This window comes from Clarias gariepinus, chromosome 5 (genome assembly GCF_024256425.1).
Source record: "Clarias gariepinus isolate MV-2021 ecotype Netherlands chromosome 5, CGAR_prim_01v2, whole genome shotgun sequence".
NCBI classification, from domain to species: Eukaryota; Metazoa; Chordata; class Actinopteri; order Siluriformes; family Clariidae; genus Clarias; species Clarias gariepinus.
In genome coordinates this window covers 1363454-1378362 of record NC_071104.1, presented here as the reverse complement: position 1 = coordinate 1378362, position 14909 = coordinate 1363454, and the positions used below count along the sequence as shown (strand labels likewise).

Here is a 14909-nt window from a genome sequence, read left to right as displayed (position 1 = left end):
CTGTCAGACCAGCTGAATCTTCTATTATGATGGCATCTAAAGACGCCTTATCAGGCCCTAACTTTTCTCAGCACGCACAGCCGGCCGAGAATGGGGAAACATGTTATAGCAGGCTGAGGATGTCTGCCTAGTAATTAGGTCGGTGAGCTGTTACCTGAGCGCTGTCATCTTTTGTCAAGAGGTTGACACAAACATGCATGGTCATCCTAGGGATTGGATGTAATTTAAAATTCTGCCCACGAACCTTCTCGGAAAAGCCAGCAACACCAGCCGCCACACACAGACAGCTCATGACCTCGACGTGATTTGAACACGCAACCTTCTGATCTGGAGTCAGACGCGCTACCGTTGCGCCACGAGGTCCTACATGGCGAGCGGTGCATGTGGCAACACATTTTCTCTCAAGGACAAGTCACGCGCGTCATCTATTGCTCCAGGCTTCTGGAATCTGGGATAGGGCTTTTTTTGTGCAAAGGACAAAGCAAAAGCTGATTGCATAACCTGTCTGATTCCCCCGTCCATGGATATCAAGAGGGTTTTTCATGATCAAATAGCACTCCTCAGCTCAGTGTGTGAGTGTGAAACTTGGACAACTTGAACCTGAGTCTTGTCTCATAGACTGGAAAGCATATGAGTATGGAGCAGTGTGGGACAATCTTTGGGATTATTTCACAACAGTCTTTGTGTCAGATGATGGGCATTCAGTGGCAAAGGTGGTATTAATCTCCATCTTCCGAGTTACACGGAGCCACGAATGCCCAAGATTGCACTACACACTGGACTTCAACGTATATAAATATATCTATATGTATATATGAAAATACATCACTGAAAGCTCCCTTGTGCCCGTTTTCTATGAAAGCATACAGTGATAAATTGCTGAAAGCCGATGCGGATGTCTTTGTCTGGTCCAGAGTGGACGATCCATTTGATCAGGGAAGTATGCTGGAAAAGTGTGTGTGCAAAACTGTTGAAAATGTAATGAACAGTGTCGACTGCAAACCAATCTTGACCGAGTTGGTTGTATTTCTCAGTCGATAGCGCACTGGTCTTTTGATCTCAGGGTCCATGGCTTTAGTCCATGTTTGTAAATAAAGTAGACTTGAAAATGAGTCATGTGGTCTCCTTGTCTAGAAGGCCAACCTTCGTCGATAATGCTGATCTCTTTAAAGTTATTCACATACCATAGGCATATAAGACATTCACTTATCCTAGATAAGACTTTAGAGGCAGGGCTGTTCAGAAGAGTGATCCTGGTAACAACTTTCACTGGATGTGATGGTCAGAATCCTCTTGTTAGGGAACGAAATGTTGAAAACATGGCAGTTAAACAAAAATCTTAACGGTTCGATTGATCTCGGCTTAAATACTGGGACATGTTATCAGCCAGTGTGAAGGTTTAAAATTCTGGTGGCCAACCTCACCACTTGAAAGGGTTCACAAGTGCTTTGTTTCCTCACATGTGTCAAACAATGGACGAGCGTTGGGAAAGGATGCCTCAAACTGCTTTTTGGGAGCGATGGCACCTTTTTCAGGGCCTGGATAGCTCAGTCGGTAGAGCATCAGACTTTTAATCTGAGGGTCGAGGGTTCAAGTCCCTGTTCAGGCGTTACCTTCTATTGGTGCTTAGGAAGAAGAGCGTTTGGCACAAGTTGTTCAAAGCGATTAAAAATCCCAGCTTGGATTAAGAAATTCTCACGAGCAGAACGTTGGAAATTGCTGACTCCTTGCCAAGTATTTCCATAATTTACCAGTGGATACTTTCTCTTAGGAGATTGTCTTATGTTCAGGAGGGTCACCAGGAGATGGTATTGCCACAGGTCTTCTTATCTACAGATGAATAAAATACAAACCCCTCACCTTAGAAGGAAACTTGAAGCTTCAAACATTTCCATTTCTTACCTAGGATAAACTAGGATCCTGTCTGTCAGACCAGCTGAATCTTCTATTATGATGGCATCTAAAGACGCCTTATCAGGCCCTAACTTTTCTCAGCACGCACAGCCGGCCGAGAATGGGGAAACATGTTATAGCAGGCTGAGGATGTCTGCCTAGTAATTAGGTCGGTGAGCTGTTACCTGAGCGCTGTCATCTTTTGTCAAGAGGTTGACACAAACATGCATGGTCATCCTAGGGATTGGATGTAATATAAAATTCTGCCCACGAACCTTCTCGGAAAAGCCAGCAACACCAGCCGCCACACACAGACAGCTCATGACCTCGACGTGATTTGAACACGCAACCTTCTGATCTGGAGTCAGACGTGCTACCGTTGCGCCACGAGGTCCTACATGGCGAGCGGTGCATGTGGCAGCACATTTTCTCTCAAGGACAAGTCACGCGCGTCATCTATTGCTTCAGGCTTCTGGAATCTGGGATAGGGCTTTTTTTGTGCAAAGGACAAAGCAAAAGCTGATTGCATAACCTGTCTGATTCCCCCGTCCATGGATATCAAGAGGGTTTTTCATGATCAAATAGCACTCCTCAGCTTAGTGTGTGAGTGTGAAACATGGACAACTTGAACCTGAGTCTTGTCTCATAGACTGGAAATCATATGAGTATGGAGCAGTGTGGGACAATCTTTGGGATTATTTCACAACAGTCTTTGTGTCAGATGATGGGCATTCAGTGGCAAAGGTGGTATTAATCTCCATCTTCCGAGTTACACGGAGCCACGAATGCCCAAGATTGCACTACACACTGGACTTCAACGTATATAAATATATCTATATGTATATATGAAAATACATCACTGAAAGCCCCCTTGTGCCCGTTTTCTATGAAAGCATACAGTGATAAATTGCTGAAAGCCGATGCGGATGTCTTTGTCTGGTCCAGAGTGGACGATCCATTTGATCAGGGAAGTATGCTGGAAAAGTGTGTGTGCAAAACTGTTGAAAATGTAATGAACAGTGTCGACTGCAAACCAATCTTGACCGAGTTGGTTGTATTTCTCAGTCGATAGCGCACTGGTCTTTTGATCTCAGGGTCCATGGCTTTAGTCCATGTTTGTAAATAAAGTAGACTTGAAAATGAGTCATGTGGTCTCCTTGTCTAGAAGGCCAACCTTCGTCGATAATGCTGATCTCTTTAAAGTTATTCACATACCATAGGCATATAAGACATTCACTTATCCTAGATAAGACTTTAGAGGCAGGGCTGTTCAGAAGAGTGATCCTGGTAAGAACTTTCACTGGATGTGATGGTCAGAATCCTCTTGTTAGAGAACGAAATGTTGAAAACATGGCAGTTAAACAAAAATCTTAACGGTTCGATTGATCTCGGCTTAAATACTGGGACATGTTATCAGCCAGTGTGAAGGTTTAAAATTCTGGTGGCCAACCTCACCACTTGAAAGGGTTCACAAGTGCTTTGTTTCCTCACATGTGTCAAACAATGGACGAGCGTTGGGAAAGGATGCCTCAAACTGCTTTTTGGGAGCGATGGCACCTTTTTCAGGGTCTGGATAGCTCAGTCGGTAGAGCATCAGACTTTTAATCTGAGGGTCCAGGGTTCAAGTCCCTGTTCAGGCGTTACCTTCTATTGGTGCTTAGGAAGAAGAGCGTTTGGCACAAGTTGTTCAAAGCGATTAAAAATCCCAGCTTGGATTAAGAAATTCTCAAGAGCAGAACGTTGGAAATTGCTGACTCCTTGCCAAGTATTTCCCTAATTTACCAGTGGATACTTTCTCTTAGGAGATTGTCTTATGTTCAGGAAGGTCACCAGGAGATGGTATTGCCACAGGTCTTCTTATCTACAGATGAATAAAATACAAACCCCTCACCTTAGAAGGAAACTTGAAGCTTCAAACATTTCCATTTCTTACCTAGGATAAACTAGGATCCTGTCTGTCAGACCAGCTGAATCTTCTATTATGATGGCATCTAAAGACGCCTTATCAGGCCCTAACTTTTCTCAGCACGCACAGCCGGCCGAGAATGGGGAAACATGTTATAGCAGGCTGAGGATGTCTGCCTAGTAATTAGGTCGGTGAGCTGTTACCTGAGCGCTGTCATCTTTTGTCAAGAGGTTGACACAAACATGCATGGTCATCCTAGGGATTGGATGTAATTTAAAATTCTGCCACGAACCTTCTCGGAAAAGCCAGCAACACCAGCCGCCACACACAGACAGCTCATGACCTCGACGTGATTTGAACACGCAACCTTCTGATCTGGAGTCAGACGCGCTACCGTTGCGCCACGAGGTCCTACATGGCGAGCGGTGCATGTGGCAGCACATTTTCTCTCAAGGACAAGTCACGCGCGTCATCTATTGCTCCAGGCTTCTGGAATCTGGGATAGGGCTTTTTTTGTGCAAAGGACAAAGCAAAAGCTGATTGCATAACCTGTCTGATTCCCCCGTCCATGGATATCAAGAGGGTTTTTCATGATCAAATAGCACTCCTCAGCTTAGTGTGTGAGTGTGAAACTTCGACAACTTGAACCTGAGTCTTGTCTCATAGACTGGAAAGCATATGAGTATGGAGCAGTGTGGGACAATCTTTGGGATTATTTCACAACAGTCTTTGTGTCAGATGATGGGCATTCAGTGGCAAAGGTGGTATTAATCTCCATCTTCCGAGTTACACGGAGCCACGAATGCCCAAGATTGCACTACACACTGGACTTCAACGTATATAAATATATCTATATGTATATATGAAAATACATCACTGAAAGCTCCCTTGTGCCCGTTTTCTATGAAAGCATACAGTGATAAATTGCTGAAAGCCGATGCGGATGTCTTTGTCTGGTCCAGAGTGATCTATTTGATCAGGGAAGTATGCTGGAAAAGTGTGTGTGCAAAACTGTTGAAAATGTAATGAACAGTGTCGACTGCAAACCAATCTTGACCGAGTTGGTTGTATTTCTCAGTCGATAGCGCACTGGTCTTTTGATTTCAGGGTCCATGGCTTTAGTCCATGTTTGTAAATAAAGTAGACTTGAAAATGAGTCATGTGGTCTCCTTGTCTAGAAGGCCAACCTTTGTCGATAATGCTGATCTCTTTAAAGTTATTCACATACCATAGGCATATAAGACATTCACTTATTCTAGATAAGACTTTAGAGGCAGGGCTGTTCAGAAGAGTGATCCTGGTAACAACTTTCACTGGATGTGATGGTCAGAATCCTCTTGTTAGGGAACGAAATGTTGAAAACATGGCAGTTAAACAAAAATCTTAACGGTTCGATTGATCTCGGCTTAAATACTGGGATATGTTATCAGCCAGTGTGAGGGTTTAAAATTCTGGTGGCCAACCTCACCACTTAAAAGGGTTCACAAGTGCTTTGTTTCTTCACATGTGTCAAACAATGGACGAGCGTTGGGAAAGGATGCCTCAAACTGCTTTTTGGGAGCGATGGCACCTTTTTCAGAGCCTGGATAGCTCAGTCGGTAGAGCATCAGACTTTTAATCTGATTAAAAATCCCAGCTTGGATTAAGAAATTCTCAAGAGCAGAACGTTGGAAATTGCTGACTCCTTGCCAAGTATTTCCATAATTTACCAGTGGATACTTTCTCTTAGGAGATTGTCTTATGTTCAGGAAGGTCACCAGGAGATGGTATTGCCACAGGTCTTCTTATCTACAGATGAATAAAATACAAACCCCTCACCTTAGAAGGAAACTTGAAGCTTCAAACATTTCCATTTCTTACCTAGGATAAACTAGGATCCTGTCTGTCAGACCAGCTGAATCTTCTATTATGATGGCATCTAAAGACGCCTTATCAGGCCCTAACTTTTCTCAGCACGCACAGCCGGCAGAGAATGGAAAACATGTTATAGCAGGCTGAGGATGTCTGCCTAGTAATTAGGTCGTTGAGCTGTTACCTGAGCGCTGTCATCTTTTGTCAAGAGGTTGACACAAACATGCATGGTCATCCTAGGGATTGGATGTAATTTAAAATTCTGCCCACGAACCTTCTCGGAAAAGCCAGCAACACCAGCCACCACACACAGACAGCTCATGACCTCGACGTGATTTGAACACGCAACCTTCTGATCTGGAGTCAGACGCGCTACCGTTGCGCCACGAGGTCCTACATGGCGAGCGGTGCATGTGGCAGCACATTTTCTCTCAAGGACAAGTCACGCGCGTCATCTATTGCTCCCGGCTTCTGGAATCTGGGATAGGGCTTTTTTTTGTGCAAAGGACAAAGCAAAAGCTGATTGCATAACCTGTCTGATTTCCCCGTCCATGGATATCAAGAGGGTTTTTCATGATCAAATAGCACTCCTCAGCTCAGTGTGTGAGTGTGAAGCTTGGACAACTTGGACCTGAGTCTTGTCTCATAGACTGGAAAGCATATGAGTATGGAGCAGTGTGGGACAATCTTTGGGATTATTTCACAACAGTCTTTGTGTCAGATGATGGGCATTCAGTGGCAAAGGTGGTATTAATCTCCATCTTCCGAGTTACACGGAGCCACGAATGCCCAAGATTGCACTACACACTGGACTTCAACGTATATAAATATATCTATATGTATATATGAAAATACATCACTGAAAGCTCCCTTGTGCCCGTTTTCTATGAAAGCATACAGTGATAAATTGCTGAAAGCCGATGCGGATGTCTTTGTCTGGTCCAGAATGGACGATCCATTTGATCAGGGAAGAATACTGGAAAAGTGTGTGTGCAAAACTGTTGAAAATGTAATGAACAGTGTCGACTGCAAACCAATCTTGACTGAGTTGGTTGTATTTCTCAGTCGATAGCGCACTGGTCTTTTGATCTCAGGGTCCATGGCTTTAGTCCATGTTTGTAAAAAAAGTAGACTTGAAAATGAGTCATGTGGTCTCTTTGTCTAGAAGGCCAACCTTTGTCGATAATGCTGATCTCTTTAAAGTTATTCACATACCATAGGCATATAAGACATTCACTTATTCTAGATAAGACTTTAGAGGCAGGGCTGTTCAGAAGAGTGATCCTGGTAACAACTTTCACTGGATGTGATGGTCAGAATCCTCTTGTTAGGGAACGAAATGTTGAAAACATGGCAGTTAAACAAAAATCTTAACGGTTCGATTGATCTCGGCTTAAATACTGGGATATGTTATCAGCCAGTGTGAGGGTTTAAAATTCTGGTGGCCAACCTCACCACTTGAAAGGGTTCACAAGTGCTTTGTTTCTTCACGTGTCAAACAATGGACGAGCGTTGGGAAAGGATGCCTCAAACTGCTTTTTGGGAGCGATGGCACCTTTTTCAGAGCCTGGATAGCTCAGTCGGTAGAGCATCAGACTTTTAATCTGAGGGTCCAGGGTTCAAGTCCCTGTTCAGGTGTTACCTTCTATTGGTGCTTAGGAAGAAGAGCGTTTGGCGCAAGTTGTTCAAAGCGATTAAGAGGCCCAGCTTGGATTAAGAAATTCTCAAGAGCAGAACGTTGGAAATTGCTGACTAATGGCCAAGTATTTCCATAATTTACCAGTGGATACTTTCTCTTAGGAGATTGTCTTATGTTCAGGAAGGTCACCAGGAGATGGTATTGCCACAGGTCTTCTTTTCTACAGATGAATAAAATACAAACCCCTCACCTTAGAAGGAAACTTGAAGCTTCGAACATTTCCATTTCTTACCTAGGATAAGCTAGGATCCTGTCTGTCAGACCAGCTGAATCTTCTATTATGATGGCATCTAAAGACGCCTTATCAGGCCCTAACTTTTCTCAGCACGCACAGCCGGCCGAGAATGGGGAAACATGTTATAGCAGGCTGAGGATGACTGCCTAGTAATTAGGTCGGTGAACTGTTACCTGAGCGCTGTCATCTTTTGTCAAGAGGTTGACACAAACATGCATGGTCATCCTAGGGATTGGATGTAATTTAAAATTCTGCCCACGAACCTTCTCGGAAAAGCCAGCAACACCAGCCGCCACACACAGACAGCTCATGACCTCGACGTGATTTGAACACGCAACCTTCTGATCTGGAGTCAGACGCGCTACCGTTGCGCCACGAGGTCCTACATGGCGAGCGGTGCATGTGGCAGCACATTTTCTCTCAAGGACAAGTCACGCGCGTCATCTATTGCTCCAGGCTTCTGGAATCTGGGATAGGGCTTTTTTTGTGCAAAGGACAAAGCAAAAGCTGATTGCATAACCTGTCTGATTCCCCCGTCCATGAATATCAAGAGGGTTTTTCATGATCAAATAGCACTCCTCAGCTCAGTGTGTGAGTGTGAAGCTTGGACAACTTGAACCTGAGTCTTGTCTCATAGACTGGAAAGCATATGAGTATGGAGCAGTGTGGGACAATCTTTGGGATTATTTCACAACAGTCTTTGTGTCAGATGATGGGCATTCAGTGGCAAAGGTGGTATTAATCTCCATCTTCCGAGTTACACGGAGCCACGAATGCCCAAGATTGCACTACACACTGGACTTCAACGTATATAAATATATCTATATGTATATATGAAAATACATCACTGAAAGCTCCCTTGTGCCCGTTTTCTATGAAAGCATACAGTGATAAATTGCTGAAAGCCGATGCGGATGTCTTTGTCTGGTCCAGAGTGGACGATCCATTTGATCAGGGAAGAATGCTGGAAAAGTGTGTGTGCAAAACTGTTGAAAATGTAATGAACAGTGTCGACTGCAAACCAATCTTGACCGAGTTGGTTGTATTTCTCAGTCGATAGCGCACTGGTCTTTTGATCTCAGGGTCCATGGCTTTAGTCCATGTTTGTAAAAAAAGTAGACTTGAAAATGAGTCATGTGGTCTCCTTGTCTAGAAGGCCAACCTTTGTCGATAATGCTGATCTCTTTAAAGTTATTCACATACCATAGGCATATAAGACATTCACTTATTCTAGATAAGACTTTAGAGGCAGGGCTGTTCAGAAGAGTGATCCTGGTAACAACTTTCACTGGATGTGATGGTCAGAATCCTCTTGTTAGGGAACGAAATGTTGAAAACATGGCAGTTAAACAAAAATCTTAACGGTTCGATTGATCTCGGCTTAAATACTGGGATATGTTATCAGCCAGTGTGAGGGTTTAAAATTCTGGTGGCCAACCTCACCACTTAAAAGGGTTCACAAGTGCTTTGTTTCTTCACATGTGTCAAACAATGGACGAGCGTTGGGAAAGGATGCCTCAAACTGCTTTTTGGGAGCGATGGCACCTTTTTCAGAGCCTGGATAGCTCAGTCGGTAGAGCATCAGACTTTTAATCTGATTAAAAATCCCAGCTTGGATTAAGAAATTCTCAAGAGCAGAACGTTGGAAATTGCTGACTCCTTGCCAAGTATTTCCATAATTTACCAGTGGATACTTTCTCTTAGGAGATTGTCTTATGTTCAGGAAGGTCACCAGGAGATGGTATTGCCACAGGTCTTCTTATGTACAGATGAATAAAATACAAACCCCTCACCTTAGAAGGAAACTTGAAGCTTCAAACATTTCCATTTCTTACCTAGGATAAACTAGGATCCTGTCTGTCAGACCAGCTGAATCTTCTATTATGATGGCATCTAAAAACGCCTTATCAGGCCCTAACTTTTCTCAGCACGCACAGCCGGCCGACAATGGGGAAACATGTTATAGCAGGCTGAGGATATCTGCCTAGTAATTAGGTCGGTGAGCTGTTACCTGAGCGCTGTCATCTTTTGTCAAGAGGTTGACACAAACATGCATGGTCATCCTAGGGATTGGATGTACTTTAAAATTCTGCCCACGAACCTTCTCGGAAACGCAAAGCAACACCAGCCGCCACACACAGACAGCTCATGACCTCGACGTGATTTGAACACGCAACCTTCTGATCTGGAGTCAGACGCGCTACCGTTGCGCCTCGGTCCTACATGGCAAGCGGTGCATGTGGCAGCACATTTTCTCTCAAGGACAAGTCACGCGCGTCATCTATTGCTCCAGGCTTCTGGAATCTGGGATAGGGCTTTTTTTGTGCAAAGGACAAAGCAATAGCTGATTGCATAACCTGTCTGATTCCCCCGTCCATGGATATCAAGAGGGTTTTTCATGATCAAATAGCACTCCTCAGCTCAGTGTGTGAGTGTGAAGCTTGGACAACTTGAACCTGAGTCTTGTCTCATAGACTGGAAAGCATATGAGTATGGAGCAGTGTGGGACAATCTTTGGGATTATTTCACAACAGTCTTTGTGTCAGATGATGGGCATTCAGTGGCAAAGGTGGTATTAATCTCCATCTTCCGAGTTACACGGAGCCACGAATGCCCAAGATTGCACTACACACTGGACTTCAACGTATATAAATATATCTATATGTATATATGAAAATACATCACTGAAAGCTCCCTTGTGCCCGTTTTCTATGAAAGCATACAGTGATAAATTGCTGAAAGCCGATGCGGATGTCTTTGTCTGGTCCAGAGTGATCTATTTGATCAGGGAAGTATGCTGGAAAAGTGTGTGTGCAAAACTGTTGAAAATGTAATGAACAGTGTCGACTGCAAACCAATCTTGACCGAGTTGGTTGTATTTCTCAGTCGATAGCGCACTGGTCTTTTGATCTCAGGGTCCATGGCTTTAGTCCATGTTTGTAAATAAAGTAGACTTGAAAATGAGTCATGTGGTCTCCTTGTCTAGAAGGCCAACCTTCGTCGATAATGCTGATCTCTTTAAAGTTATTCACATACCATAGGCATATAAGACATTCACTTATCCTAGATAAGACTTTAGAGGCAGAGCTGTTCAGAAGAGTGATCCTGGTAACAACTTTCACTGGATGTGATGGTCAGAATCCTCTTGTTAGGGAACGAAATGTTGAAAACTTGGCAGTTAAACAAAAATCTTAACGGTTCGATTGATCTCGGCTTAAATACTGGGACATGTTATCAGCCAGTGTGAAGGTTTAAAATTCTGGTGGCCAACCTCACCACTTGAAAGGGTTCACAAGTGCTTTGTTTCTTCATGTGTCAAACAATGGACGAGCGTTGGGAAAGGATGCCTCAAACTGCTTTTTGGGAGCGATGGCACCCCTTTCTGAGCCTAGATAGCTCAGTCGGTAGAGCATCAGACTTTTAATCTGAGGGTCCAGGGTTCAAGTCCCTGTTCAGGCGTTACCTTCTATTGGTGCTTAATAAGAAGAGCGTTTGGCGCAAGTTGTTCAAAGCGATTAAGAGGCCCAGCTTGGATTAAGAAATTCTCAAGAGCAGAACGTTGGAAATTGCTGACTCCTTGCCAAGTATTTCCATAATTTACCAGTGGATACTTTCTCTTAGGAGATTGTCTTATGTTCAGGAAGGTCACCAGGAGATGGTATTGCCACAGGTCTTCTTTTCTACAGATGAATAAAATACAAACCCCTCACCTTAGAAGGAAACTTGAAGCTTCAAACATTTCCATTTCTTACCTAGGATAAACTAGGATCCTGTCTGTCAGACCAGCTGAATCTTCTATTATGATGGCATCTAAAGACGCCTTATCAGGCCCTAACTTTTCTCAGCACGCACAGCCGGCCGAGAATGGGGAAACATGTTATAGCAGGCTGAGGATGTCTGCCTAGTAATTAGGTCGGTGAGCTGTTACCTGAGCGCTGTCATCTTTTGTCAAGAGGTTGACACAAACATGCATGGTCATCCTAGGGATTGGATGTAATTTAAAATTCTGCCCACGAACCTTCTCGGAAAAGCCAGCAACACCAGCCGCCACACACAGACAGCTCATGACCTCGACGTGATTTGAACACGCAACCTTCTGATCTGGAGTCAGACGCGCTACCGTTGGGCCACGAGGTCCTACATGGCGAGCGGTGCATGTGGCAGCACATTTTCTCTCAAGGACAAGTCACGCGCGTCATCTATTGCTCCAGGCTTCTGGAATTTGGGATAGGGCTTTTTTTGTGCAAAGGACAAAGCAAAAGCTGATTGCATAACCTGTCTGATTCCCCCGTCCATGGATATCAAGAGGGTTTTTCATGATCAAATAGCACTCCTCAGCTCAGTGTGTGAGTGTGAAGCTTGGACAACTTGGACCTGAGTCTTGTCTTATAGACTGGAAAGCATATGAGTATGGAGCAGTGTGGGACAATCTTTGGGATTATTTCACAACAGTCTTTGTGTCAGATGATTGGCATTCAGTGGCAAAGGTGGTATTAATCTCCATCTTCCGAGTTACACGGAGCCACGAATGCCCAAGATTGCACTACACACTGGACTTCAACGTATATAAATATATCTATATGTATATATGAAAATACATCACTGAAAGCCCCCTTGTGCCCGTTTTCTATGAAAGCATACAGTGATAAATTGCTGAAAGCCGATGCGGATGTCTTTGTCTGGTCCAGAGTGGACGATCCATTTGATCAGGGAAGTATGCTGGAAAAGTGTGTGTGCAAAACTGTTGAAAATGTAATGAACAGTGTCGACTGCAAACCAATCTTGACCGAGTTGGTTGTATTTCTCAGTCGATAGCGCACTGGTCTTTTGATCTCAGGGTCCATGGCTTTAGTCCATGTTTGTAAATAAAGTAGACTTGAAAATGAGTCATGTGGTCTCCTTGTCTAGAAGGCCAACCTTCGTCGATAATGCTGATCTCTTTAAAGTTATTCACATACCATAGGCATATAAGACATTCACTTATCCTAGATAAGACTTTAGAGGCAGGGCTGTTCAGAAGAGTGATCCTGGTAACAACTTTCACTGGATGTGATGGTCAGAATCCTCTTGTTAGGGAACGAAATGTTGAAAACATGGCAGTTAAACAAAAATCTTAACGGTTCGATTGATCTCGGCTTAAATACTGGGACATGTTATCAGCCAGTGTGAAGGTTTAAAATTCTGGTGGCCAACCTCACCACTTGAAAGGGTTCACAAGTGCTTTGTTTCCTCACATGTGTCAAACAATGGACGAGCGTTGGGAAAGGATGCCTCAAACTGCTTTTTGGGAGCGATGGCACCTTTTTCAGGGCCTGGATAGCTCAGTCGGTAGAGCATCAGACTTTTAATCTGAGGGTCCAGGGTTCAAGTCCCTGTTCAGGCGTTACCTTCTATTGGTGCTTAGGAAGAAGAGCGTTTGGCACAAGTTGTTCAAAGCGATTAAAAATCCCAGCTTGGATTAAGAAATTCTCACGAGCAGAACGTTGGAAATTGCTGACTCCTTGCCAAGTATTTCCATAATTTACCAGTGGATACTTTCTCTTAGGAGATTGTCTTATGTTCAGGAGGGTCACCAGGAGATGGTATTGCCACAGGTCTTCTTATCTACAGATGAATAAAATACAAACCCCTCACCTTAGAAGGAAACTTGAAGCTTCAAACATTTCCATTTCTTACCTAGGATAAACTAGGATCCTGTCTGTCAGACCAGCTGAATCTTCTATTATGATGGCATCTAAAGACGCCTTATCAGGCCCTAACTTTTCTCAGCACGCACAGCCGGCCGAGAATGGGGAAACATGTTATAGCAGGCTGAGGATGTCTGCCTAGTAATTAGGTCGGTGAGCTGTTACCTGAGCGCTGTCATCTTTTGTCAAGAGGTTGACACAAGCATGCATGGTCATCCTAGGGATTGGATGTAATTAAAAATTCTGCCCACAAACCTTCTCGGAAAAGCCAGCAACACCAGCCGCCACACACAGACAGCTCATGACCTCGACGTGATTTGAACACGCAACCTTCTGATCTGGAGTCAGACGTGCTACCGTTGCGCCACGAGGTCCTACATGGCGAGCGGTGCATGTGGCAGCACATTTTCTCTCAAGGACAAGTCACGCGCGTCATCTATTGCTCCAGGCTTCTGGAATCTGGGATAGGGCTTTTTTTGTGCAAAGGACAAAGCAAAAGCTGATTGCATAACCTGTCTGATTCCCCCGTCCATGGATATCAAGAGGGTTTTTCATGATCAAATAGCACTCCTCAGCTTAGTGTGTGAGTGTGAAACATGGACAACTTGAACCTGAGTCTTGTCTCATAGACTGGAAAGCATATGAGTATGGAGCAGTGTGGGACAATCTTTGGGATTATTTCACAACAGTCTTTGTGTCAGATGATGGGCATTCAGTGGCAAAGGTGGTATTAACCTCCATCTTCCGAGTTACACGGAGCCACGAATGCCCAAGATTGCACTACACACTGGACTTCAACGTATATAAATATATCTATATGTATATATGAAAATACATCACTGAAAGCTCCCTTGTGCCCGTTTTCTATGAAAGCATACAGTGATAAATTGCTGAAAGCCGATGCGGATGTCTTTGTCTGGTCCAGAGTGGACGATCCATTTGATCAGGGAAGTATGCTGGAAAAGTGTGTGTGCAAAACTGTTGAAAATGTAATGAACAGTGTCGACTGCAAACCAATCTTGACCGAGTTGGTTGTATTTCTCAGTCGATAGCGCACTGGTCTTTTGATCTCAGGGTCCATGGCTTTAGTCCATGTTTGTAAATAAAGTAGACTTGAAAATGAGTCATGTGGTCTCCTTGTCTAGAAGGCCAACCTTCGTCGATAATGCTGATCTCTTTAAAGTTATTCACATACCATAGGCATATAAGACATTCACTTATCCTAGATAAGACTTTAGAGGCAGGGCTGTTCAGAAGAGTGATCCTGGTAACAACTTTCACTGGATGTGATGGTCAGAATCCTCTTGTTAGGGAACGAAATGTTGAAAACATGGCAGTTAAACAAAAATCTTAACGGTTCGATTGATCTCGGCTTAAATACTGGGACATGTTATCAGCCAGTGTGAAGGTTTAAAATTCTGGTGGCCAACCTCACCACTTGAAAGGGTTCACAAGTGCTTTGTTTCCTCACATGTGTCAAACAATGGACGAGCGTTGGGAAAGGATGCCTCAAACTGCTTTTTGGGAGCGATGGCACCTTTTTCAGGGCCTGGATAGCTCAGTCGGTAGAGCATCAGACTTTTAATCTGAGGGTCCAGGGTTCAAGTCCCTGTTCAGGCGTTACCTTCTATTGGTGCT

General features: G+C 44.0%; 12 non-coding genes across 12 annotated transcripts; 6 read left to right on the top strand and 6 right to left on the bottom strand.

Moving 5' to 3' along the window:
• Positions 1 to 291: 291 nt before the first annotated feature.
• Positions 292 to 363, bottom strand: trnaw-cca (transfer RNA tryptophan (anticodon CCA)). The gene has a single exon. It is a non-coding gene; the product is annotated as a tRNA-Trp (tRNA).
• A 1173-nt stretch (positions 364 to 1536) lies between these two features.
• trnak-uuu (transfer RNA lysine (anticodon UUU)) lies at positions 1537 to 1609 on the top strand. Its single transcript has one exon. It is a non-coding gene; the product is annotated as a tRNA-Lys (tRNA).
• A 606-nt stretch (positions 1610 to 2215) lies between these two features.
• trnaw-cca (transfer RNA tryptophan (anticodon CCA)) lies at positions 2216 to 2287 on the bottom strand. The gene has a single exon. It is a non-coding gene; the product is annotated as a tRNA-Trp (tRNA).
• Positions 2288 to 3460: 1173 nt separating this feature from the next.
• Positions 3461 to 3533, top strand: trnak-uuu (transfer RNA lysine (anticodon UUU)). Its single transcript has one exon. It is a non-coding gene; the product is annotated as a tRNA-Lys (tRNA).
• A 605-nt stretch (positions 3534 to 4138) lies between these two features.
• On the bottom strand, positions 4139 to 4210 carry trnaw-cca (transfer RNA tryptophan (anticodon CCA)). Its single transcript has one exon. It is a non-coding gene; the product is annotated as a tRNA-Trp (tRNA).
• Positions 4211 to 5971: 1761 nt separating this feature from the next.
• Positions 5972 to 6043, bottom strand: trnaw-cca (transfer RNA tryptophan (anticodon CCA)). The gene has a single exon. It is a non-coding gene; the product is annotated as a tRNA-Trp (tRNA).
• Positions 6044 to 7215: 1172 nt separating this feature from the next.
• trnak-uuu (transfer RNA lysine (anticodon UUU)) lies at positions 7216 to 7288 on the top strand. Its single transcript has one exon. It is a non-coding gene; the product is annotated as a tRNA-Lys (tRNA).
• A 606-nt stretch (positions 7289 to 7894) lies between these two features.
• trnaw-cca (transfer RNA tryptophan (anticodon CCA)) lies at positions 7895 to 7966 on the bottom strand. The gene has a single exon. It is a non-coding gene; the product is annotated as a tRNA-Trp (tRNA).
• Positions 7967 to 10970: 3004 nt separating this feature from the next.
• trnak-uuu (transfer RNA lysine (anticodon UUU)) lies at positions 10971 to 11043 on the top strand. Its single transcript has one exon. It is a non-coding gene; the product is annotated as a tRNA-Lys (tRNA).
• Positions 11044 to 12894: 1851 nt separating this feature from the next.
• On the top strand, positions 12895 to 12967 carry trnak-uuu (transfer RNA lysine (anticodon UUU)). Its single transcript has one exon. It is a non-coding gene; the product is annotated as a tRNA-Lys (tRNA).
• Positions 12968 to 13573: 606 nt separating this feature from the next.
• trnaw-cca (transfer RNA tryptophan (anticodon CCA)) lies at positions 13574 to 13645 on the bottom strand. Its single transcript has one exon. It is a non-coding gene; the product is annotated as a tRNA-Trp (tRNA).
• A 1173-nt stretch (positions 13646 to 14818) lies between these two features.
• On the top strand, positions 14819 to 14891 carry trnak-uuu (transfer RNA lysine (anticodon UUU)). The gene has a single exon. It is a non-coding gene; the product is annotated as a tRNA-Lys (tRNA).
• The last annotated feature ends 18 nt before the right edge of the window (positions 14892 to 14909 follow it).